The sequence below is a fragment of the Falco punctatus genome (assembly GCF_963210335.1).
Source record: "Falco punctatus genome assembly, chromosome: 4".
Lineage (NCBI taxonomy): Eukaryota > Metazoa > Chordata > Aves > Falconiformes > Falconidae > Falco > Falco punctatus.
This window is the reverse complement of record NC_137583.1, coordinates 2,312,652-2,338,796: the sequence shown is the minus strand read 5'-3', so window position 1 is coordinate 2,338,796 and position 26,145 is coordinate 2,312,652. Positions and strand designations below refer to the sequence as shown.

The following is a 26,145-nucleotide window of genomic DNA, read 5'->3' as shown; positions in this document are numbered from 1 at the left end:
GCCAGGAAAGTTGTCCTAATAGGAAAAAGGAGGAGATTCAGTATTCCAGATCACTTCGATTCCCAGGCTGGGGAGAGTGGGCGTTTGCTTGGGTTGGGGTTTTTTCAGAACTGGAACAAGATTCTCCTTAGACAATGAAACAGTTATAAAAGTATTTCTAGTGGCCCATTTAAAACATTGACATTTTGAGAGCCAGCTACTCCAAAGCTATTCACAGTAGTAAAAATGTTCCTATGGACTTTATTATCCCATCTCTCACCTACACCATCAATGAGTTAGAGCTTTCTAACCATATCGTCACTCAGCTATTAGAAATAAGGCATTAATTCAGATTTTAAAACCAGTCTGTTCCCTGAAAACTGATGAGAAATAAGGTCACAATTATTTATCTGACAAATAGGTGCCCCAGGACATGGCATCTTCTTGCAGTACTCTTGTGCTTCCCTATACGTTACATCTACCTGTTACTGCTGGTCCTTAACCTGGGAGAGCACAGGCCTTCAGAGCTACCTCTTCTCACCACACTGGAGATGATCTGAATTTACTATTCCAGAATTACTGTTCCTGAATAATAGCAATGATTTGGATTTGTTTCAGAATAAAAACGCCTGGATCACACTTAGCTCAAAGCGTTTTGATAATAGCTATTTTCATTTAGGTTTGTTCTCTACATTAACTTGAATTATTTTCCATTTGCTTTATTTGGTTTGAAATATTTTCATTGTGTGTCTCTTTTCAGGTTGATTCTGTCCACCTTATTGATGAAAATCTGCAACCTGTTGGGCACAATGATCTCACTGCAGAAATGTCAAGGTTTTCTCTGTCCTTGAAGTACGATAAGCATGATTTTTTATCTCTTTTTAAACATTGTAGGTACCAGTCCAGTTTTGCATCTGTGTTTTCAAGCAGTCAGCTTTTCTCAAACAAAAAGAATGCAATGCACCACATTCTTACTGCAGAAATCAAAATTATTTTGCGTGCTCCTGAAGGAAATGGTGCAAATATATAAGGTCACTGTTAAGAAATAATAGTGTTACATAACAGCAGTGAAATGGGAGGTCACTGAAACGGCACAAGGACTGTGTGGTCTGGTCACCTGTTTTTCACACTGAGCAGAAGCAGATCCTCTCACCATCCTCTTCTGCTGTGTCATCTTCCCTGCTAACCTGATCCACATCTTCACAGACCAAAGCCACAAGGGAGCAGGAGGCTTCTAACAGATGGTAATGGTGTAATCTGTGCCTCCTCTTCAGCTAGTAGCACTTCAAGTGAGTCAAGATGAACCAACAGATTTTCAAGAGACCGAGTGTCACCTGGGGACATGTCCCTCAGGGTCTGAGGAAGCCAGCCTCCCCGGTATTCAGTTTGACCCTGGGGGCTGACCTCATGGGCACAGGGAGCAGGAGGTGTTGGGAATCAGCTATTTAAAGCTCGTTACAATATCAATGTCAAGCTTAAAGGAACTGCCAAGTCCACTTAATCCTTCCTGCTGAAAACATACCTTGCAAACTGAAAGCGTATTTATCTCAATCTTACTTAAGCAAAGCTGACTGTTTTTTTTTCTTCTCCTTAAAAGAAATCTCTGGAGTTATTGCTTGTTAACTTGAAAACTGTTCAGTGCTGCACAGCACCTCTTCATTTTACCCTATTTATACACCACTTAATGGTTCCTTTACTTCCCACATCAGAATGAATTACCAATAAACATTGCTGTAATCTGTTTACTACATCCTGTTCATCCAGTTTAGATTGTACTAAGCATCCGTAACGGCTTAGACACTCTTTATGTAATAGGGTTGGGACACCAAGACTTACCGTGCCCAGTGCACACAAGTCTTCCACAATTCATAACCCACATCGCATTGCAGCTTCATTTCTATTTTCAGTTAAGAAACTGATACTTCAGTTCCTATATGTAGGACACACATATTCCACATGTTTGCCATTGACAGCGTAGTTCTTACAGGAAGAAACATAAAACATACCTTTAATTCCTATTTTTGCAACTTTAACATAGTATTGAGTTTCGATCTTTCTTTGAAACAGCCTTACTAGTAAGAAAATGAATGCGCAATAATATATCTTGTTTCTGGCTGCAAAAGCTATTCAGTCACTGTTGTTTATTGTTCCAATGAAATTGTAACCATAGCCACCATAACTTCAGGGGATTGTTGCCAGTACTCAGAGAGGTAGATTTACTGAAAGAATAAGCAAATAGATTTAATACACTTCTCCTTCACACAATATTTTGGTAATTTACAATGTCCACGTGGGGCGTACTCGTCGGTACAGTATGAAAAACCATCATGGTGCTTGTTAATTTAAAGTGGGATTTTTTTCCTGTGAATAATGCTTCTACACTTCAAATAAGTTGCATGCTCTGGCTCCAGGAAGACCTTATTGTGGTCTGTCAATATACAAGGGGTGCTTGTAAGACAGATGGCAAGACACTTTTTACCAAGGTCTATAGTGACAGGACAAGGGGCAGTGGTTTTAAACTAGAAGAGGGTAGGTTTGATTGGACACAAGAAGGAATTTTTTATGGTGAGGACAGTGAGGCACTGGCACAGGCTGCCCAGAGCAGCTGTGGGTGCCCCCGACCCTGGCAGGGCTCAGGGCCAGGCTGGATGGGGCTGGGAGCCACCGGGGCTGGGGGGAGGTGGCCCTGCCCATGGCAGGGGGGTGGAACTGGGTGATCTTTAAGGTCCCTTCCAGCCCAAACCAGTCTATGAGTTTATCTCCTGTATGAACTCTATGATGAGACTTTCATATTGCTTAGAAAACAAAAAAAGCCAAAGTTATACATTAATTTTGGAAAAATTGCAGTGTGAGGTCACGGCTATTACATTTAGAACCTAAAAGAAACAAAACACAAGTGTTAAACCACCTGTTCAAATGTGACATTATACATCCAAAGGTGCAGAAAAGAAACTACAGTAAAAAGTTATACTGTCATCTTATCTGTTGAGTTCAGCCCCTTTCTTTACATAAAATCTGCATGGAGTGCACTGTATATTTTTAGTCTTTTCAATAAATCACCAAAGATCCTAAAACATTTTTAAATCCTGTTATTATTAATTCATTACCAATAGGTAATCTGAGCTGAAATTTGGAAGCACCAATACCTGACTTGAGGGTAAAATCCAAAAAAGAAGCTGGGAAGGGAAGCCAACCAGCTAGACAGAAAAATCATACATCGTCTTGTCAGGAGTTGAAACCTTTCAAAAACACACCGCAAAATGGAACCATGAAAAAAGGGCCCAACCAGAGCAACACTACTGAGGAAATCAATAACCAGAAGTAGGACACCCATTTCTCACCCTCCGCTGATTTTAGTACAGCTGTTGCACAAAAAGCATCAGAAAGCCTATTTCCCTTCACTTAGGTTTCTCACACAAATCAGGGAAGTTATTCTAAAACTCCTTCCCATTCTTTCCCACTCAGCCGCACAAACAATATCCAACTAGACGACAAAGACTAGAAATTAAACTAAGCCAAAAGCAAACTTCATGAATCAGAAATAGAAGCCTGCAAATGGGAATGTTTTCTTTCTTAGGACAAGGTCTCTCAAGAGGAATATTTGGTACACCCCAGAGAAGAATTATAATAATTTTGATGTCTCCTACACAGCTGCTGTTAAGTGGCAGGAACCAAGGGATGATCAACAAGGTAGATAAGAGGCATCTGTCTCTCCAGCACTGATCTCAACAGGAACCCCTTGCTCCGTATGTCTGGAAAAATAAAAATAAAAACTGAGGTCCTTCAAGACCATTCATCTTCTGCACTGCTTATGTTGCTGTCAAATGCCCACTTTTGCTTTTCATTACCTGATGACCTGCTTCACAGAAATCCAGAATACATTTTCTGAAAAGGTTGCAGTAGCCTAGATGACATGGGGGTTTGTCTTCCTCACAGTGTCATTCATATTGTTTATTTTCTCTACATAATTACTGTGTCTGTGGGTGTTATGTAGCTGATACAGACAGCAGCTTTCAGAGAAGAGGAAGATGCTAGCACGCTGACGTTCCTTTGTTCTGTGACCTGGCAGTTGAAGCTGCAGCCTTCCATTTACAGTCAAGGCAGAGGTTAAGCAAACTGAAAATAAGGGTCTCCGAGCCAAGCTGCCTGCCTCTGATCTGACTCCATCAGACACTGGAATCAAAACCACCCGCCAATCAACACTGCATCACCAGGCTGGTCTGAAAGCAGGACACACACGGCAAGTTTTCCCATGACCAGTTTCATGAGTTAGCCCGCTGAAGCTAACACGCCGTTACAAACCAGCCCCTAAAGGTTTATTTTCAGTGACATATATTGCTCATCTATTCAGCAAAAGTATTTTAAAAGGAAAATCCACCAAACTAGAAAGAAGTATAAAAGAATTATTATAATACACCATGCTTGATCATTTACACCTTAAAACAATTCCCAAAAACTGTCATTGTCAACAAGCTTTTACCAACTCTTTTATTAAGGCTTTTCTTTCCCATTACCAGATGGCACATTTTTCACCACGCACCTTAAACAGATACCCAGGCAGAGAATTTATGCATACACAATTGGTTTTCCAGTTGAACCGCTACTGAAGTTATAATTTATCATTTCAGATCTGAGAAAAAAAAAAAAATCCAACCTTCTAAGCTGGGGCAGGGAAAGAGTACTACATCCCACTCACAGTTTATTGCTGGCGTATTTGCTATTTTAGACAGATACAATTGAAATAAGTAAATTTTCCTGTACTAGTTCTGCAGCGAACTCTTCACGAGTTCATTTGAAAAGAATACAGCCCTCCCATGACTAGCACTGAGACTTAATTTGAAGGCTTTGTAATGCCACCTGACCCCTGACTTCAGCGCTAAACTTCCACTGAGTGAGAGATCACTATGAGCAAAACCTTAAAAAGTGGTACTGTTGGCAAGAAAACGTTAGATAAGGATTGTATTAAATATTAAGTAATGCTCCCATTTAAACATGTTTTTAATTTTCATCCTATTATTTCACAAGATCACTCTTCACTTGATGAATAGGACCTTATAAAGACAGGTATAAGCAGATTTGTAATCTGCTCAAGTATCACAATTCTTTAGGTCCTGCAACTTTTCCAAAATCAAGCATATTCATTTAAGTGGCGTTTGATCTCACATGTAAATTCAGTACAAAATAGTAGGTAAACACAAAGCTTACAGAGTCAATTATTTCTCAGAATGCTTAAGGTTAATGACATCAAGCAGACATTTACAGAAATCATATCATTCAGGGGCTTTAAGAACTCATTACTCACAGTTGTAATCCATTTTCCTAATCCAATGATTGGTATTGAGCAATAAAACATTTCGGTCATCTGCTGCAAAAATGTTTCATAAATAAGTATATTATTCAATGGTACCATAAAAACAGAAGTAATTGCACAACTAAATGAAATTATATTTTGCCTAGTATAACTAGCATAATTTGGGCTATTTCCCATTTTTAACAGGTGAATTAGACATTGTATGAATATGTACCCGAAAGCATTCTACACTTCTGCATTTAACACACTACAACAAAGTATAGAATGTTTGTATTAAAACAAGTAGACCCTCTGAAATGCAGTACTGACATTTTATTGTAGAAGATGCTTGGTTTTCTTGCTGCTTTTATTATTAATACACTGGCAAAATTAGAGGTTTTGCTCACAGAACAAGTTTATTTCTCCATAATTTTATCAAAGCACTTTTCCTCGTGGTTTAGCACGCTTTCCCCAGGAAATGAGGCTTTTGCAATGCTGCCTATCCCCATCTCCCCTGGCAAATTTTGAATTCACTTGCCAGTTACAACCAATTTGAAGGAGGAGAGAAAATTCAAGTATTTAGGCCCTACAACTTTCCTGAATATTTGCACACCTCTCTGGGTCTGATTCAAAGGAAGCAAACTCATTAGCACAGATACTGAGGGAAAAGTAACTTAGCAGTTGTTCTTAGCTTTCCAAATGGTCAGTACTCACACATCTTCAATAGCAGAGGCAACCGCTGGTCCCAGCAGCAGTCAAGGAAGGTGAGAAGGGACAGCTGATGGTGTTGCATAGGGAGAGGAGAGGGGAAAGGACATTGTGCATGTACCACAGTAAGGTATGAATATCATGAGGGTGGGTTAGAGACACGAGATAGAGATAGATCAAATGCCAAAGAGTACAGGGGAAGGGCACAACCTCATCCGCAATGGAACGGGGGCATTGTGCCCTAAGAATTTAGGGACAGAGCACAACATCTGTAGGTAGCCCAACTTCAGAAACCGCTTTGCTTTTAGAACTTGTTTAGCCACATGTTTATACAGGCCACACTGGGAAGAAACCACAGATAACTAAGATACAAAAGAAACAGAACTACTGTCACAATGTTCTTCATGTTTCTCACATGAGTTGAAAGCTGACAATATGACTGTCAATAGGCAAAATCTGGACGGCGCTTCAGAAAGTTAATTTAAGCAGCACAGCTTCTTTCGATTTGGCTTCAATGTAGAAGACTTCTGCTCAGCTTCAGCTTGGAGCACTCTGTTACCTTGTTTAAATTTTCCAGACAGGTTTACCCATCCCTAATGAACGACATATTTACCTAATTAGCCTTTTATTCCTTCAACTGAGAATATAGTTGGCACAGCTCTTGTGAAAAATCTACAATAAGTTCAGAAACCCCCCCAAAATACATGGCATTACCTGCTTCTTCCCCCACCAGCTTTAATGATATTCATAAGTATCAACTCTTCTTCGGCTCAAGCCCAAAGGAATTTTAAAAAAACAACACAAAAAAAACCCAAAAGCCAAAAAAAAAAACCATACCACTGCTCATCAAGACTAAGCAGAGGAAGCAAATGCTGAGCAGCAGCTGTCACAGAGTGGGAGGACAAAGAATGAAATAAGAGAAGAAACTGCCAATAACTTTTAAAGTACCCTTCTTTAAGAAAATTAATCTCTCCTCTCACAGTCATCTCTTTCAGTCTTTTAAACAGCTACAAATACCTGCATGACTATTTATTATTACATTTTTATGTATATATTCTTACCTAGAAAACCGGTCAAAAGGTTTGCATGAAAAAACCTCAACCTTTGTAGACAGAGCAGTCCCATGGCTACCTTGAAAAACAAATACAAATTTGCATACATATATACATCTAAAAACAGCTGCATATTTAGAACAGAATACATGTGCCAGAAGTGCTCCTTCGTAGTCTGTAAAACATGTTCAGGTGACACCACTGAAGCTAGTACAGGAGAAATGCTCCTGTTTATAACCCCATTCCTTTCTCTCAAAAAAATTACACAACAATGGTACTTGATAGACTTACACCACTTTGCCATTGTTGCTAACAAAGTTTCTACTTAATAATTCATTATGGTTTATTTAGTTAATGTTTAAATTAATCTCCACTAAACCATTCACAATTCAAACCTGATCAGCTAATTCAGTAAGCATTCCTTTTAAAAAATGTATTTTTCACAGACAAAAAATGTTCTGGGAATGTGAAGAGTGCAAGCCTGAGTGCTCAAGAGAGACAAAATGCCAGTAGATTTGATGATGAAATCTACTGCGTCTTTTGCAGGGTCCAACCCAAGGCACTCACCTATGGTCTGGCAGGGTTTGAGAACAGCACATCTCCTGGCAAACAGAAAGCTCAACAATTTTAAGGTTAGCTGGCCCAAGATATTTCTTTTCAAATACTAAGGTTTTTGTATTCTTCATTATGTACATCTTCATCATGCCTACCAGCTGGGTCAAAACCTATATACTGGAGTAATTAAAGTCAAAGAGGAATCACGATTCTGTAACATTCCAAATAAGAAGTATGGCTTCAGCAACACATGGGAAGATATATATAAGATGTTACCAAGCACAGTTATTTGATCTGATCCCTTATGCTCAAACCATCATAAGCTACTGCCTGTATTTGTACATGCTTTCTTCAGCTCATTGTCAAAAGTAGCTTGCTTTCATAAATACATACTTCTAAAAAAGTTGTGTGTTTGTTTGTTTGTTTTTTAAATTAACTTCATAGAACACTCCATTGTGTCTCCAACACACACTCTAGGTTTTCCTTCTCTGTCATTTACTGGCCATACAAAACCAGTACATTTAACTTCAATTCTAACAATTATTCCGTATTTTTAAAATTAATTTTCTAGTTAAATCCACACAAATATTTAAGGGAAAAAGAATTTTTAAAACAAAAGGAAAGTAAAAAGAAAAATAAAACATGAGATCAAATGCAATATTGAAAGGACATAGATTGCTGCATTGCCTGAACTCATGATGAGATTTGTCTGACTTAACTGAAGCAGCCCAGGGTTTTTCCATGGAACATAAATAAAATCAAGGTCAAAGAAAAGAAAAAAAGATTCATCTGCTACCTCTGTAATAGATTATATTCTTAGCATGAAACCAAGAGGGACCAAAAGAGATAATCATAAATTGCAAATAGCTTCTATGTTTCATGGACCAAGCAATAAAGACAAATGAGTATGGTCTTCTGAAAGCACATACCTGTCCAGACAGGCATCGCTGCTGAATGTTTAAATGAAAACAAGAAAGAAAAGTAGTTCCACTTCAAAGTATTAAAAAACCCACATAAAGCTTTTAGATTATATTAATGTCTTTTGCACATTCAAAAAAATGAACAGCACAATAGATGTATTATGACCACATACTTTATATAGACTACAATCCTAAATTTGCATGAAATTAAACGTCTCATCTGGAGAATGATCTGACTAATAGACCGTTATAATTTGCTTGGTTTGCTTTCCACATTTTTTTTTCCACTGTAGAAATGCATGTGATAGTTACACTGTTTTCTCCAGAAGATATTATTAAAAAGAGATAACTGTAAAAGAGATATCTGATAGCCAACTTGTGTGCGTTTTAAAAATAGAGATTTTTCTATTTACTAGGAAAATTCTACATATCTCAAAATATTCAGAAAACGGAAAAAGCCAAGCAAAGATAAATAAAAAGGCCTGGATTGATTTCAAATGGTATTTGGAACGTCCTCACATGCAAATAAGCGATACCTATAAGCACATGTCTAAATGATTTATCACAGTGCTGTTTTACAAAAAAGTTTCAACAAACTGCTTTAAAAGGAGAAGGTAAACTAAGGAGTCCTTTGGTGCCTGAAACAAGCACACAATAAAACAGAAACTTCCAATAATTTTAAATGCATCTCAAGACATATTTATTTAAACAGGTAGCAATCACTTCATCTGCCATTCCCTCTCTTAATACTCTGAAGTCTGGTGGTTCTGTGTTTTATGCTGTCGGCACAGCCTGTACAACCAGGGTCTTTGCTGTGTTCTTGGCCCCACATGAGCCTGCCTCTTCATATTTCTTGATACGTATTTACATGCAATATTCATTTAATATATTAACTGCATGTATCGCACACTCAAAATTACACTTCTCAAAACCAGCACAGTGGGGTTTGTAACAATATTCAAATATGCAAGCAAAATCCATTCAAAAACACGTCACTTCACAAACTTTAATAAAATAATTATTATAATTAATTATTTTTGTAATTTTTTGTAATTAACTTTGTAATGGAAGTCTATTCCATCTATTAATTGATAAAGACACAACAGAGTTTTCTAGGAAGCATGTGAGATGAAATCCAGTTGTGTCATTTCTCTTTAGTCTAGAGATATGCCTAAATTACAGACCAAGTTTTTTCCCTCTCTCTTCATCCAGTTTCTTTAACATGGATTTTTCAGGGATAACCTGCAAATTTCTCACTCTGAATTCTTTTGACCATTTTAGCCACGAAGCACCTGATACCCATATGTGGGCTGCTTCATGTAGCTCCACGAGCTCCTCATGTAGCACCACTAAAAAGAAACAATTTAGGTTATAACTGTGTGAAACAGATCTGATTAAAAAAACCTCCACAACAAACAGTAAATAACACAGTTGTATATACATGAAAATAAAGGCTGAAATGCTTTAAATAGACCTAAATATATGTATATATAAATAAATAAAAATATATAAATATATATATATAAAATAAGCAACCTTAATTAATTAAGGTACTATTTTTTTCTTTAACCTCTGAATATTTTACTGGTTGTGTTCCTAATTACTATGTAGGCTACTGCCAACTGATGTCAATGATACCTATCCACACATAGCATGTATTACTTTTCAAAATCTAAGATAATGTATCTCAGAACAAGGTAATGTTTTGGGGAGGCCAAAGGGTCAATGGGATATTTTAAGAAAAAGATATTTAGCTCATATTTAGGACTTCCACTTTTACACAGCTTTGGAATAATTTCCTCTAGAATAGAATAGAATCATTTAGGTTGGAAAAGATCCATTAAGTCCAACCTTTAACGTGACACTGCCAAGACCACCACAGAACCACGTCCCCAAGCACCGCATCTACACATCTTTTAAACACCTCCGGGGACGGTGACTCCACCACCTCCCTGGGCAGCCTCTTCCCATGCTCGGCCACCCTTTCCGTGAAGACATTTTTCCTGACATCCCATCTAAACCTCCCCTGGCGCAACCTGAGGCCATTTCCTCTTGTCCTGTCACTTGTCACCTGGGAGAAGAGACCGACCCCCCCTGCCCAACCCCCTGTCAGGTCGTTGCAGGGAGCGATAAGGTCCCCCCGGAGCCCCCTCCTCTCCCGGCTGAACACCCCCCGTTCCCTCAGCTGCTCCTCACAGGACTTGTGCCCCAGCCCCTTCCCCAGCTCCGCTGCCCATCTCTGGACACGCTCCAGCCCCTCAATGTCTGTCTTGCAGTGAGGGGCCCAAAACCCAACACAGGATTCGCCGTGCGGCTGTACCAGTGCCGAGCGCAGGGGGACGGTCACTGCCCTGGTCCTGCTGGCCGCACTGTTTCAGATACCAGCCAGGATGCTGTTGGCCTCCTTGGCCACCCGGCACACTGCTGGCTCATGTTCAGGTGGCTGTTGACCAAAACCCCCAGGCCCTTTCCCCCCAGGCAGTTCCCAGCCCCCTGCCCCGGGGCTGTAGTTTTGCAAGGGGTGGTTGTGACCCCTGGGCAGGGCCCGGCACTGAACCCCGTTGAACCCCATGTGGTGGCCTCAACCCATCGGCCCAGCCTGCCCCGATCCCTCTGCAGAGTCCCCTGCCCTCCAGCACATCCACACCCCCACCAGACAGCAAGCTGGGCAAATTCCATAGGCCCATGAGGACTGCTATGAAATATCTCTCTCTAGAGCAGTCTCCCGATGACAGTCCTTGGTCATAACATCAGAAGCTGCAGGATTCAGTTACACACTACTAGCACAACCAACACCTGACATCAGTCCTGAAATACAGTTCTGCTGGGGTTTATGCACATGCACTCCAGCACAGCGCACCAGGCAACCTCACCCAACACCACGCTCGCCAGCTCCTCTGCAGAGAGCAATGTGCAGCACGAACTGCTGTGCTTCAATTTTTTCAAGGTCTGTTTGGTCAGATTTACTACGGTATCCCCACTAACTCCCAACAACACACAGGTAAAAATATTCTTTGCACAATACTACCAAACAATTCTGCAGCATCATATGAGACTACTTCCCCTTGATTAGAAACATTTTTTTTCAGAAACCAAACAAAATTGCTGGAATGAGGTTATTTGTTTTAAGTTGCAACCAATGCATCACCTTGTGTTACTGTGAATGAATCATGCATACAGATGTTAATAAAAATTTTAATATCTTGTGCATAAGATAATATTTAATGGTTTAGACCAAATAACATTTTAGTCTGAATGCTAGGCAGCACCACACTTTCCATGCCTTGATTATTCAAATATCAAATCCTTATCAAACTATTTTAATACATAAATAAATAAATAAAGCTTGAGAAGTTAGCAGTTTTTAAGAGATTAATATATTGGTTATATGTAATGGTGGCTAAACCACTAAAGATCAGATTGTATTTTATCTATTAAAAAATACAAGGCTTTTTATCAGTCTTTCTTCCTTATAAGCAATATGTTTAGATGATCTGAATACATAAAAATCCATTGTTGCAATTAACAGATAGTTGAGATGAAGGATAAAATCTAATCATGTTTAAAATAAGAGGTATATTCATAAAGACTGGAATACATCCAGGAGTTCAGTGGCGACAGAACTATTACGGTCCACAGGATAAGAGTCAAAATATTGTTTTGGAAAATTGCGTTAAATTATGCTTTTATGTTTCTTTCTCTGCAGGCGGATGTACTACCAAAAAATACCACAGGTATTATGCCATTTTTTTTTGCAAAAGGCTTCACAAGAATGATCAAAATCTGGTAAGTACTATTTGCAGAAAACACTAATAATTTTCATTTAATGGTTTTTTAAATATATGATTGTACCTGACTTCTTCCATTGTTCCCACCCTGAAAAGCATAAGCTTACCAATAACATATCATTTAGGGACAAGTACTTGTGCATTAGTGATATTTCTAAGATGCAGGACTATGAAAATAGTTCACTTGTGAAATCTTCATCTAGCTGTTGAACCACTCTCTTGCTGCGTCCTGCTAATGAAGTTATCCCTCTTATTATCTCACCATCGTGGCAAACATACTCAAGGACATCCTGAAAATGTAGAGCAGCACTAATGGACCAATGTTCATGCTACCATCACAAATCTTTCTTTATACCAACCAAACAAAACACACAGGCTGCATGTTTAATTTGAGAACTAGCAATTCTCTTTGATTTCAGGTGAAATGGTATGCTTTCAGAAATGGAGAGGATCATACTTTTTGTTTGCCATGAGATAAAATGCCAGGAGACCTGACCACAACACCCATTTGTGAAGGAAGACCAAATAAACAAAACCAGCCTTCATTTCCTCTTGCTGTTGATGGCTGCTTTGCATTTCAGCTGAAAAAGAAAAAAAAAAAAATCAAGTTCTCCCATTCCAAAACGCTGGGCTTTCAAGATGACTGCGAGCACAGGCCTGCCTATGGCACCTCTTCTCCTGGGGCCTACACCTCCCCTTGAGCAGCACTTGCAAAAACCAGATTGCAAACAGCTTTATTGCCAGGCAGACCTTCACCGTAGGTACAGCTGGTATGAGTCACAGTGTCCTTCTGGTGCTCTTGCCCACATCACTTGGCACAGCAGCTTAAACATACAGCAATAAAGTCCTAGGACTGACGGCAGCATACCTGACAGGGCCTCTCTGCCATCAGGGCTGCTGCAGTTCGGTCCTGCACAGTCAGAACAAAGCTATCTTCATTTGCAAAATTAAAAACTTCAGTGTCCATCAAGTATTTCTTAACTGTGCATTTTCCCCACAATACTCATTAATCTACAGTGCTTCTGAATCACTGAAGAGAATTAGCAAGCTCTACTCTGTTGTTACTACACACAGCAAATACTCAATTAAATATTCGGAAAAGCTATATTCACCTATTACTGTAAAAATTAAGTGCGGTAATAAAATTATAATTTACTAAAACTATCAGCATTAGTGAGCTTAATATGAAAAGAGAGTTTACATATAAGGTTTTTATAGTGTTGGACAGGAATTGATGTGTTACAACAGAAAAAATGGGTTAATATTAAAACCAGGAAAAAAAACGAAAAATGTTTTTTCAGTACTCTAGTTTAGTTTGATCTTTATGATATTAAACAAAAATAAGTTCTTGGTAATCTTAAATCTAACTTGCTTGGAAATTAAGTATGTTAGAAAACCACTATCAACTAACTTTCAGGGAGTGAAGTCTTTGGGCAGGTCAGTCCTACAACCTGTGTTGGGACAATTTAATGAACATGGAAGCACAGCGTTTAAGTCTATTTCTGGAGAATGGCTTTTGATCACGGCTTTTAGACTGAACATCGGGTGGACTAAAATTGTATTTCAGCCTTGTGAACACTATTTGAAACATTTAACAAGAATTCTTGAACCTTATTACCACTTTTTTTAAAAAGGTTCTTTCTTGTCCAAGAAGATGATTGTTAAAGTGTGCTACCAAACACAAAGTAGCATATTTCCGTGTTTAAATGCTCCCAATTCTAAGAATCAGTTATGCAGCAGAAATATGTCTTCCATCCACAAACAAGAATTCGTTCAAAAAACAGACCACCTGTGTCACACTCACACCACCAGAGTTTCTGCATGAATTTTCCCTGGGGAAATGTATAGATTCCTAATCATCTATTGCTTACTTTTGAACTATACATAAGGGATTTATGCAAAGGATTTTTCAGGCATGCCACCAATCATACGGCTTTAGAGAAAAGTATTAGGTTCCCTAAAAATTTTTACATTTTTATGGCTACCTGGACACTGACAAAAGCAATCACTTCCATCGCTCAGCTCCCAGATTATTATGTAACATATGCAAGCTTTTACTTTTATTCAGCATGCACAATTGTGGTTCCATTTGGCACATATTTCTGGTTTTTAAATATGAATAAGAATGCTTCAAAGAAAAAAATCTGAGTTGGGAAATATTTATGTGAGAAGCTGAGTATGGATTAAAATCATTTGGCTTCAAAAGTAAAATTAGATGATGTTTAATTTAGTTTATTTATGAAGTTTTATTTGTTCACTTTAAATATGTAATCTCCTCTGAGAGAGTTCAGCTTTGCAAAATGATAATCTCTTCCTATATTTCTATTAGTTGTGATTTATTCTGATTCATTCCTTTGTTAAAAAATGCTAATGAAAGCAGATGATGCTGAAGACGATCAACAAGCAATAACAACAGATACAACTGGAAAAAGGCAAAAGACTGTGCAACACAGTCAAGCAAGAAATCTGAGACAAAGATTTCTAGGGAGACATCGGTTATGGAGAAAACCAAGCACAGGGACTCCAGCTGCCAGGCTGAACTAGCACGACCTCAATTCTCAGTAACTCATCTCAAAAAGTCTTGCAAAGACACACAGCAAATTACATTCCTCCTATGGGTATATATTTAAGAGAGATGAAGAGCTAAAAATCAACCTTGCTGGGCTTTGATGATGAGGCTCAAGGGAGGCAAGTCATTGCTGAAGGCTTTGGGGACATGCAGATTGTATAGATATATGAAGATTGATAGCAGATTGATAGCAGCTGTACTGCTCTATACATGTTGTAAGAAGGCATAGGAGGGATTTTAAAATCAGACACACAGCCTTTTTAGCTGGTTTATTTCCCTGTCACTAGTTGTTTATGTATTTACTGTACTGCCTGGGTTAGATCCTCACAACTACTGTCATGTCTGTACTCCAGGACCAAAGAGCTGTGCCATAAACGCCTTTTCTAAGGCCAGCACCACAGACTCCTATAGCTGCAGTCATAAATTCTTACCGTAAACCTCTGTGAGGCTTTCTAGGGTCAAGCCTTCCATCTGCAGCAAGACAGAAGAATTTGCCACCCGTAACAGAGACCCTCAGAAGTACCTTGATTACATCAAGAATTTTTCCATCCTCTAAGCAGCTCAATAAACCTCCAAACCACTGTCACTGGCCTACATATTTTTTCCTTATGAGAATAATTCTGAGGCTGCCCAGAAGAAAACCACACCTTCTACCTTTCCATAGAAGCTGATCAACCTTAATTTTAAGTCATATAATAATAATAGGTTTGGGAGAGAGTCCCTATTTCTAGACTCCTGTTGGTTTTGTTCACCTCACAAATTAAAAAAAAAAAAAAAAAAAAAAAAAAAAAGATCAAGGAAGCTTCCTCTCCCTTCCTAAACTGAAGTGAAAACAGCTTCATGGAGCCCTTATGGGCATCACCATAGAAGTTTTGCATTGTATGACTTAATGGACTAAGTGGTTCATTCCATGATCTGTTCAATTTTTTTTCAGGAATTAATTCCATAGCTCCCGAGAAATTTTTATCTCAAGCAATCACAAGTGTTCCCATATTTGTCTTATTATTGCAGTGGAACTTGGTTGCTATAAAAAGGCAGAGCCACGGGACAGAAAGTCAAATCCATACGAAATTTTGATTTGACTGATACTTCCAGCTTTGAGGCTTTGTGTTCACTACCGAACAAATGCAAAAAGCAGACCAGCACGGTAACGTGTTGCTAGCGCTCCTGAGGTTAACTCCTCAACAGAAATATCTGGCAGCTGGTACAAAAGTTTCTAGAGAACTAGCTGTAAGGTCAAACAAGAATGACTGAGGAAGGGAGTGGATCTTTTGCGTGGGAGGGAGTACAAAACTGGTACTTTTTTCAAGGGAACTGCTGAAAGAAAAACTTTGAACTGAATTGAACTACACAGTAAACTAAACAACAAGAAGGATTTTATCGCAACTGCTCTCTATTTGGCCTGCTTTTGTATATGTATCTATACACACACACAGATGGATATTTTTTCCCTAAATTGAAGGATTTATCCCTTTCCTAATCCAGCAATGGTCAGAACTCATATCAAGCAAGCTTCACAATGAAAATTGGCCCAATTGGCAGAAAACCTTTTGCAGTTTCCAGTTTTGGTGTTAGCAGTTTCCGAATTGAATATACCGCTTCAGTTTTTACACCACTGTTGCAGCCCCTGGGTCATGCCTCTGCCTAGAGAGAGTAGGGTTAGGTATTACATTTCACTTTCTGTAATTAATCCAGCACAGAGGCTTTATATAGAATCATAGACCCTAATCTTTGATTCCCACTGCCTTGTTTTAAAGGAAGTGTATGTATGCATCTTTCCAGTTACTTTAGCATTTGTTCTTTCATAGCATTTTCATTCAGGTTTATTTTAAATATTATAATTATCCTTCTCTCAGGATTTAGCAATTAAAGCTCCAAAAGTACTGCTACTTACCTTATTGATAATAAAAATTTTAAAAATAACACACCCCATATCTGCAGCTTTCATCTGTTCCAGATAAGATACAGATAAGAAGGGAAACAAGAAGAAAACTGGACCTGATTAAGAAATTATATTCCAGTTTTCTCTAACAAGTGGGGGGGGAATCCCTCCAAGTACTTTCCTAGCAATATTTCTAAAGACACCCTCTTAATCGAAAAGAAGATATGTAAATGAGGCTTGTATGTTAAGACCTCGTGCACTCAATATTAATGCTTCAAAAGGTTCATGAGAAAATATTTTAGATGTCTTCCATTTTCTCTTTCATTTTTTTCCATCCTCAGTTCTGGTATCAGAATCATGTTTTTAGATTAAAACTTTTAAGTGTATTTCTAAACTAGAAAAAGGAGGACAAGGGCAGGGAAGAGGACAATTTATTATCTTTTCACATTAGCGTCACAAGGAACCTTAATGATATACCAAGCTATAAAGCCTGTAGTTGGTACCATATTAATCATCTGTCTACATGAGAAGTCAGATAAATATATAATCTTATTTCTGCATTGCAGATTTTATACGTCCCTTCCTCAGGTTGTTGGTTTTTTTTTTTATTATTTTGTAAATATTGCTGGGGGGCGAGGGGGGAGGATCCATAATAAGGTAGGGAATGGCATAGTAACTACAGTTTCTTAAAATTCCTAAGAAGATAACCAAAGAAACAGGCAGCAATTCAATCTTTGCAGCAAAGAGTATCTTTTTCAACAGCATGAGCACAATTTGTCTCAATTAACACACCGTCCCTTCACCAAGGTCAAGCCTGTTACCAGCCGCAGGCAGCAGCTGGCCCACCCAAGCTTCCCCCCCCCACTCGGGTACCAGCCAGGTCCACCTGCATCCTGAAAGACCTTCACTTGAAACAGACTCCAGTGGTCTCATAGCTACGTGTCTCCTACTGTCATATCATGTATTCCTCGAAAAGATACACTCCCCTCTTTTGTCTTCCCATTTCAGCCCACACATGTAAATAAATTCCACCCCACACACACACTCCGTACCTATCTCTGGTACTGAAGCACTAGGCAGGACAGACAGAAATGCCCAATACTATTTTTGGATGGAGCAAAACAAGATTTAAAATCAAATGAACAGAAGATTCTGCAAACAGTGGTGCATACGCATACCCTGAGTGCCCTGGGGACAAACAGCTCCCCACATATGCTTAGTAATAAAACATCAGCTCAAAACCCCTGTGCCCTGAAGGGGTATTCTTGATCCTGCAATAGAAATATTAGGGCAGTCCTTTCATGTTCTTTCAGGTCAAACCAAGACACACGAGGCAGCCCCCTCCGCCTTGCCCCTCCGTGACAAGGAGCTCTGTCCTGCCCAGCGCAAAAGCACCGCAGGGTGGGGACGAAAGAGGCACCAAGTGCATAGTATGAAACACAGAACCTGCAAAACTAAGAGCTTGCCCCCAAACCTATATGGAAAGCTGGGAGATATACTGCATGGAAATTAGGCGTATCATTACTCCTGTAACCCTCCTGCTCCAACAGTCATGTTTTCATGACATTTTCAGCCATCTTATCCAGTCGTGCTGATTCAGCACTACCATTTTATCCTGCAGTTCTCTGCATAACAATATACCACTACAGCATTACAGAGGCAACCAGTCCTACCATAATGCAAATGCCTTCCTTGGGTAGTGCAAGAATTTGCATTGCATCTAAAAAGCTGTGTGAAATTCTTCGAATTTCCTAGGTTAGCTAAACTATTCATAAATAGGTATTCTTTTAGGTACTGGGGAGGAGGGAGGCTGACAATCTCATCTCATGAACAGCAACACGAAATCATTATTTCATTGCAATTCTATTTCACTGGTCCCTTAACAACAACATCATTTGGTATATTTTTAGAACGACGTGCAAAATCGTCATTATAATTCAAGCAGAGGACAGGAACGTAGTAAGCATACAGTGTGAAATTGAATAGTTGTCTGCTGCCAGGACAACAGTTTCTTCCTAAACTAACTTACAAAGGACATAAATCAATGCTGCCTCCTGACATTTGGGATCACACATTTCCCAAGGAGACTGGAACAGTTTATTAGGAACACTGTTCGCTTCTAATTACCTCTGTGACACAAAGTGTACCATTCTGAAAGACAAGTCGTAATGGTAGCAGCGTATTTTTATTGTGCTTCATCAGCATCAGTGTTTGTGTCAAGGTTAGTTGGATGCTGAGCATGACCATTACAATATACTCATCCATCCTGGAAGACAAACGATACATGTTGCACGCACCAAAATAAACAGCCACCATACTTCTGGAAAGCATAACACTTTTCTCAAGGTCCACTACTGCATGGAAGCCTACTTCAACCCAGCCACTGGATGGCAAGGGCTGCTCTCCAAAGGCAATGGCCTGAGGCAATCAAGGCAACAGGAATGGAGGCTCTCACCGTTCCTATTTGTGGAGGTGTGCTACAGCTGCAGGTGAAAAATGCCTTTAAGGCAGAATGCAGCACATAATTAGATGTGTGGGAGGCTGTAAGTATGTCCTAAACTGTGTGCCACCCATGCGTGAGCCTGCTTCTTGCTGGCTTCCACCTGAATGGGCTGGCTGCAAGTTTTGATAATACCTGGACTAAATTACAGTGGGGCATCCAGTTAATAAGGAGACATGGGACAGCACCACGACAGGGGCTGATCACGTGTTGTGCTTCTGCACAGAAGCTACTGAGATTTGGAAAACGGAGGCCCCTCAAGTCCTAGAAGGAAGAGGAGGCTGAACAACAGTGGTCCTTGGAGAAGGCGTCTCGGAGGAAAGAAGGGCGCCTGGGATCAAAAAAGTTAAGACTTGACAAAAGACCCTGGAAGTAAGGGGAGATCCCAGAGCTGGGAGATGAGTGGAGACAAAATCCAGGGGATGCCTAGGATGGCCTGCATGTGAGATCAAGTTGGGTAAAAGCTCTAGACTTGCTGGATGTTGAATAATGCCCAGACCCAGACCCGGTCCGGGCTGCCGTTCCCTGCCTCCCTTCGCCAGCTGGCTGCCTCCGCTCTCCTGGGCAGAGCCCCTTCACCCCGACACAAGCTCTCGCTCATGGCCAGCACGAGCCAACACCTGTGGTTCTTCCTATGCTGGATCAGCTTCAATTAGCCTGTTGGCTAATGGAAAATGTTTGAGGTATTTCTATGTACACTCTTCCCAGAATTCATAAGACTGACTCTATCTGACCTTATGTTTAAAGGCCAGTATAAAATTTCCGTTCTATTATAAATGACAGCACTACGGTAGCAAGTAGAGGGACTTCGCTTTTCCCTAAATTAACTGTTAAACCAACCCAATGGGCAGTTTAACCGCTACTTTAAAGTTGTAGTATACAGACCGTTGCCTCTAGCAAGGTGGGAATTGTCTTTTCAGACTTTGGCTGGGGGATACAGGGGGAGGAATCCTTGAAGACATTTAAAATGCTATATCTCATCCTAAACCGAGGTACGAAGTTTGCACTGAATTGTACCATGGAGCACAATACCAATGAAAGGATGGAAGATAACTTCTCATACTGCAGACAGCTCTTGTCCAAGCAAAAATCTTCTCAGATGAAGTGTATATACGAGAAGTGTCATTTACCTCAAATGCCTAATTTCCAGAGGTCAGGAGCTAGGAAGGTCAGTGAACTGGATGGGAGATGATTGTACTGGAAAGTCTCTTTGCCCAGCATCTAACAGATAAGTATCTTCCCTATCCTGTTTCCTCATTCTGTGTGATAATTTTTCAGCAAGATTCAAATCATATTGGACTAAAACTCATTTTATTTTTAATTCATTTCATACGGTTTTATTTTTAACTCACTTTAATTGAAATGCAGTGAATGAAATTATCAATTGAAATTACTTCATCAACTGTGAGTCTTCTTTCTTTAGTATATAAAATAAGCTTTTAGTAAACCTAAATCACTGATTTTTCTTTTTGGTCCTCAAAAAACTTTATATAAACCAAAGTGCATCTAGGAAGCTGACGCAATGTATTGGACTTCCATATTGCAACTTTCACACTCTTAATTGTAAACATATCCAGGATATTGACCGTATTTTGGCATTTTTTAGTAACACAGTGCTTGAATGCTGGGCTAAACCTGCAACTGCAGTTCCAGGTCTAATTCTCTCCTTCCAAGTGATTTCTTGCAATACAATCACCAAGTGTCTTCATTAACGACTTGGATGCTATAAGGGAGTGCACCCTCTACAAGTTCCCAGACGATACAAAATGGGGAGGTGCGGTGGGTAACATCAGATGGCTGAGCTGCCTTTCAGAGGGTCCTCGGTGGACTGGTGCATTGGGCCGACAGGAACCTCAGGATGTCCAGCAAAGGGAAGAGCAAACTTCTGCTCCTGGGGAGGAATAACCCCAGGCAGGACAGGCTGGGGCCAACTGGCTGGCAAGCAGCCCTGCGGAATGGGCCCCAGGGTTCCTGCTGGACCCAAAGTTGACTGTGAGCCAACAACGTGTTCCCACAGCAAAGGCAGCAAAAAGCCTCCTGGGCTGCACTGGGCAGAGCGCTGCCAGCATGGCGAGGGAGTTGAGCCTTCCCCTCCACTCAGCGCTGCTGGGGTGTCTGGAGTGCTGTGTCTGGTACCGAGCCCCCAGGAAAAGAGAAACATGGACTTCCCAGAGCGAGTCCAATGACGGGATGCAAAGATGACTAAAGGACTGGAGTATCTGACACGCACGCTGCACATTGAGAAAACTGGGGCTGTTCAGCCTGGAAAAGAGAAGGCTCAGGGGGACCTTATCAGTGTGTATAAACACCTGATGGGACGGAGCAAAGAAGATGGAGCCAGATGCTTCTCAGTGGTCCCTGCCGAAAGGCAAAAGGCAGTGGCAGCAAACACAGAAAATTCCATTTAAAGATGACAAAACTGTGAGGGAGGTCAAACGCTGGCACAGGTTACCCAGACAGGCTGCGGAGTTTCCACCCTTGGAGACAGTCAAAACCTGACCGGCTACGGCCCTGAGCAGCCTGCTATAGGTGACTCCATCTTGGGCAGGCGGGGTTGAACTGGAGATCTCCAGAGGTCCCATCCCAACTTCAACTATTCCACGATTCTGTGACTCTAAAATCAGCTAGCTTCTCCCCCATCTCACCTTCGCCATGCGTGGCAAGGAGACAATAGGTAATAAATGCACAAACTCTTCCAAATAGATCACGGTTATTACTGTTGGTCCTCTTCTAGGTTTTCGCATGAACTGCTTCTAGGATTTCTCTGATAGCCTGGTGCACGATCCTTGTAAGCTTTAACTGTGCAATGGCTACTTTAAAAACAAGGAAAAACATATTGCCAACAGAATGAACTTGCTCATACACGATGTGGTAGAAGGGAAGTACTTTGTAACTTAGTTACTGTTTCTCAACTATGCAAAGTCTGATATTTAAGCAGGCATCCCACACCACTTCCGAATCTTCATATTTCACTGGTCTGCAGTGTCATAAAGGAACACGTCCTGCATTTTGCAGAGATGCCAGCCTCTTAGAACTACTTTCCTATTATTGGCCTATTTCAAAATATACCTCGTTCCCAACCCTTTTATTATAAGGTGATTCTTCAGCTGCAAATCTCCAGTTCTAAGACAGAAAACAAGGTCATATATCAAGAAAAATAATATTAAAAGCATGCTTTTCCCCCTAGACATGTAAGTTTGAGTAAAACTTCAAACAAAATACCCACAGCTCTTAAAATTGTACTGTATGCTTATGCTCTGTACAAAAGGGCCCCAAACCTTAAAATAAAAATCACAATGAAATACTATTGATCATCTTCACTGCTTTATGAAATTAAAGCCTATATACTTATATAACCCATATCAGCCTATATATCCTTTATTTATATCTACCTCCATATATAAAACAATCTACCATACAAAACATAACCTATCTAGGAAGAACTATTGCTTTATTACGCAACTGTTCCACTAAGGATATATCGTCTTCAAACACAGTGTATACATAGGTGATATACAAGGATAAATTCTATACAGTCTTCCAATGCTGAGCATCCCTGCCATGCGTAATAAAGCCCTGGCAAGTTGAATCCAAGCTGAGATTTCCTAATGGCAAGCACAATGCCTGGACTGCAGGTGCTGCAGAGGCAGCAGAACTATACCAGTCACACAATTTCTGTTGCTCAATTTGCAACTGAGCTGTACGACCAGGGAGCCTCCATTCACAGTGGATTCATCGCTACCCTCCTGGCTCAACAAGGAAAGAGTCTTAATGAAAGGATGAGGGAGACTGTCTTAAGCTTTAGCAATCCATTTTAATATATGAATTTAAAAAGCCCACCTCTCTAGGAGCAGATTATTTAATCATAACCATCCTTGGCGTTTTGTGGGGTTTTTTAACCCCTATTCCAACTGACATATTAAAATTATTCAGAAATACATAATTTTAATCATGGAGGTTTTTAACAGTTGATCAGAGAATGTATAATATGAATGTAATTCATTTTTGGTCGCTTTCAACGATCGGCCAGAAAGGCACAGCAATACTTGCTAAATTCCAGTGATCTGTAATACCCTTCTTTGTCTCTCCTTGAAAACATAATGAAAAATCTGGCAGAAGGCAAAAGCTTATTCTCTACAAGGTTCCACAGTCAGGTGAATCAAATAAACAGCTTTCATGCCTTCAGAACATTATTTTAAGTCCAACCTGTAAAAGTATTTACATTTATTAAAAGGAAGTGGCTTCAATTTACAAAACTATCAGCTGCTGGAGCCCTACTGCAGTATAATGGGGTTTCAGCGAGTGGGAGAGATAGTTACAAGGTCATGACTTCTACATTTATTTCAAAATGTAACAAGGAATTACTACATACACAACTGATATTTGACAATATGAACTGCAGGATGAAATTAAAGAAAACACTTGTAACATTCTTATATATTAGCAGAAAGTATGCCTACATTTTCAGTATTCAGACAGGAATACATTTTTTTTAGTATGATTAAAAAAATGTTTGCATCCCAAATTCAACAGCACTGAGAAATATAAGCTGTGTATTTTAAATGCTGGGGGAAGATGAAAGGGGAAAAAATAATCCTTCAAAACCGCTCCCTAGATACATGATGTGAAATTTAAAAGAAAAAAAGCACTCACAAAAGTAACTTCATGGAAGCTCTTAACAGAACAGTATGATACCTAGTTCATCATTACCATGTCTTCTGTAACCGGTAATCCTACTGAGAAGCATGAAACTCTTCCAAGCTGTTTCAATATACATGCATGACACCTTTTTATATATGCAGAAAGCATGAGATACATCATTCAGTTTCAATTTGCAACAGAAAAAAAAAATTACCTTTTCTGTGAAAATGCAAGTATATTTACCATTGATGTGGGCCAAAATCAATTCTCCACAGAAATGAAAATAGATACATGAAAAGGATGAAAAAGGGGGCACACAAAAAAAAAAAAAAAGAAAAAATAAGAAAAAATATTCATGCTGCATTTCTATACACAACTTATCTACAAGGCTTATTTTGCTGCCTTATTCACAAACTTAGTCATTTTACCAGCTCCACAGGGAAAATACGAAATACTTCTTCACGGGTACCAATTTTGATTAAAATGAGAGGAACATGAACCCAGTTAAAGCTATATGTGATCAAAGACCTGCTGGATACCTGAGTCAAACAGTTATTTCAGAGCAAGGTACAAGAGCTAGTCATGCATATGGATGACCTCTCACAAATTAAATGCTAATCAAAAACACATCTCAACATAAAAAAAAACATGTGGACTATGAAGTAGATCTGTAATCTGCTTTTACTGAGCAAAGACTAACAAAAAGCCCTCATTATCAATTTCATACTGCATATATCTAACGCTAACCACAAATCCCAGCAATAAAAGCTGGGAAAAAAAATTCCCATATTAAGCATGCCAGCTATGTTTCCAACATCCTAACTTGTCTAATCGCTCTGCAATCCTTTCACAGTCCCGAACAGAATGCAATCAGGAGGTCAAATGACCAGAAGTCCTAATGAGCATGCAGCTAGCTCTCTGAATGCATGCAAACGGTAAAATGAACAGTTTCACCCTGAAAGAATACGCATTCCCTTTTAGCAACTTCAATACTCACCTTCCAGAAGGTATGGCAAGGAGCGGGCTAAGCATCAGCTCCTGGCTGCTTAAGTGCCCCAGGACTGCCTACAGCCATCCTCTCAGTCCTCGCCAGCGACGTGCAATGCACAAGCAACTGCCCCGCCGTGTATAGGACAACTTAAAGTCAGGGAAGCAGAGGCTGGGCAGCACCCGCCCGCTGCCCAGGACTGTGGGGCAGGGATGCAGCCAGCGGGGCAGGGATGCAGCCAGCGCCGCAGGGATGCTGCCAGCGGGGCAGGGATGCAGCCAGCGGGGCAGGGATGCAGCCAGCGCCGCAGGCAGGCAGCAAACGCACAGAATCTCCCTTTACATAATAGGAAATGACTCCTGTAATCTTATGTTTTCTGTTAAAGCGTTGTATGTTTCATGAACGGCCAAAAGCTTTCCCATGCAGCATTCAGGGATTTGGAGCCGATTCTTCTATTTAAAAAAAAAATAAATATGTAAAACAAGCAGAAAAAAAATAAATCTATCTGTCCGAATATTTAGTTACCATACCATACACCACAGAAAGCCTTTCCTTCCCCTTCCCCCCCCCCCCAAAAGGAAGCACCATTCATGCTTAAAAAGAAATTACATAAAATTCCCTGTTTCTTTACCAGTTTTTCTAATCCATTTCAACAGAAAGGCGGGGGGGGGGGGGGGGGGGGGGGTTAACCTGTCTGCCCTTTACTTTGAGACATACACATTGAAAAACTATAAGCAGCTCTATAAATAAACCCAGCTGAGGATTACATATTTTCCTGACCAGAAACGTCTTTGTCTATCACAAGAGAACATCACTTAAAGTTAGGGGGGGGAAAAAAAAAAGTCAAACTGCACTGTTCACATTGTAGTGTCTTTTCTGCACTTCGCTTCTGGAAGAAAAAAAGGCACAGCCGATCCTTACCAGCACCGACGAACGCAAAACCTGCTCCACGTGTTTTTCTCCCCGCTAAATAACGGATTTAATCGAAATCAAGCCCGTACGTTTCACAAACAACAAGCTCATCCCGACTCCTCGGCGGCAGCCCCGGGTGCCTGGCTGCTGATGCAAGAGTGCCCTGCAGCCATGCAGCCTGCGCCTGCCCTTCCCGCACGCTGCCCCAGGTTGCAGCATTACCTGCCGCGGGACTCCCGGGGCGCGACCCCCGCCCCCCGGAGCCCCCCCCCCGCGGGAAGCCAGCTGCCCAATAAACAAGCCCAGAACGGAACGGGGAGAGATTCCTTTTTTTATTATTGTTATTCTTGCCAATGGTTAC

General features: G+C 40.2%; 1 protein-coding gene across 16 annotated transcripts in view; it reads right to left on the bottom strand.

Moving 5' to 3' along the window:
* ATP2B2 (ATPase plasma membrane Ca2+ transporting 2) overlaps positions 1-26,145 on the bottom strand; it is a 434,838-nt gene that overhangs the window by 226,254 nt on the left and 182,439 nt on the right. Inside the window, exon 2 of one of the 16 annotated variants that reach the window (XM_080385384.1) lies at positions 24,882-25,324. The exons of 14 other annotated variants lie outside the window; for them this stretch is intronic. The gene's annotated coding sequence lies outside the window, so the exon portion shown is untranslated. Of the gene's footprint in view, positions 1-24,881; positions 25,325-25,793; positions 26,141-26,145 lie in introns of those variants that run through there. One more of the 16 variants, XM_080385385.1, reaches the window with a different exon arrangement.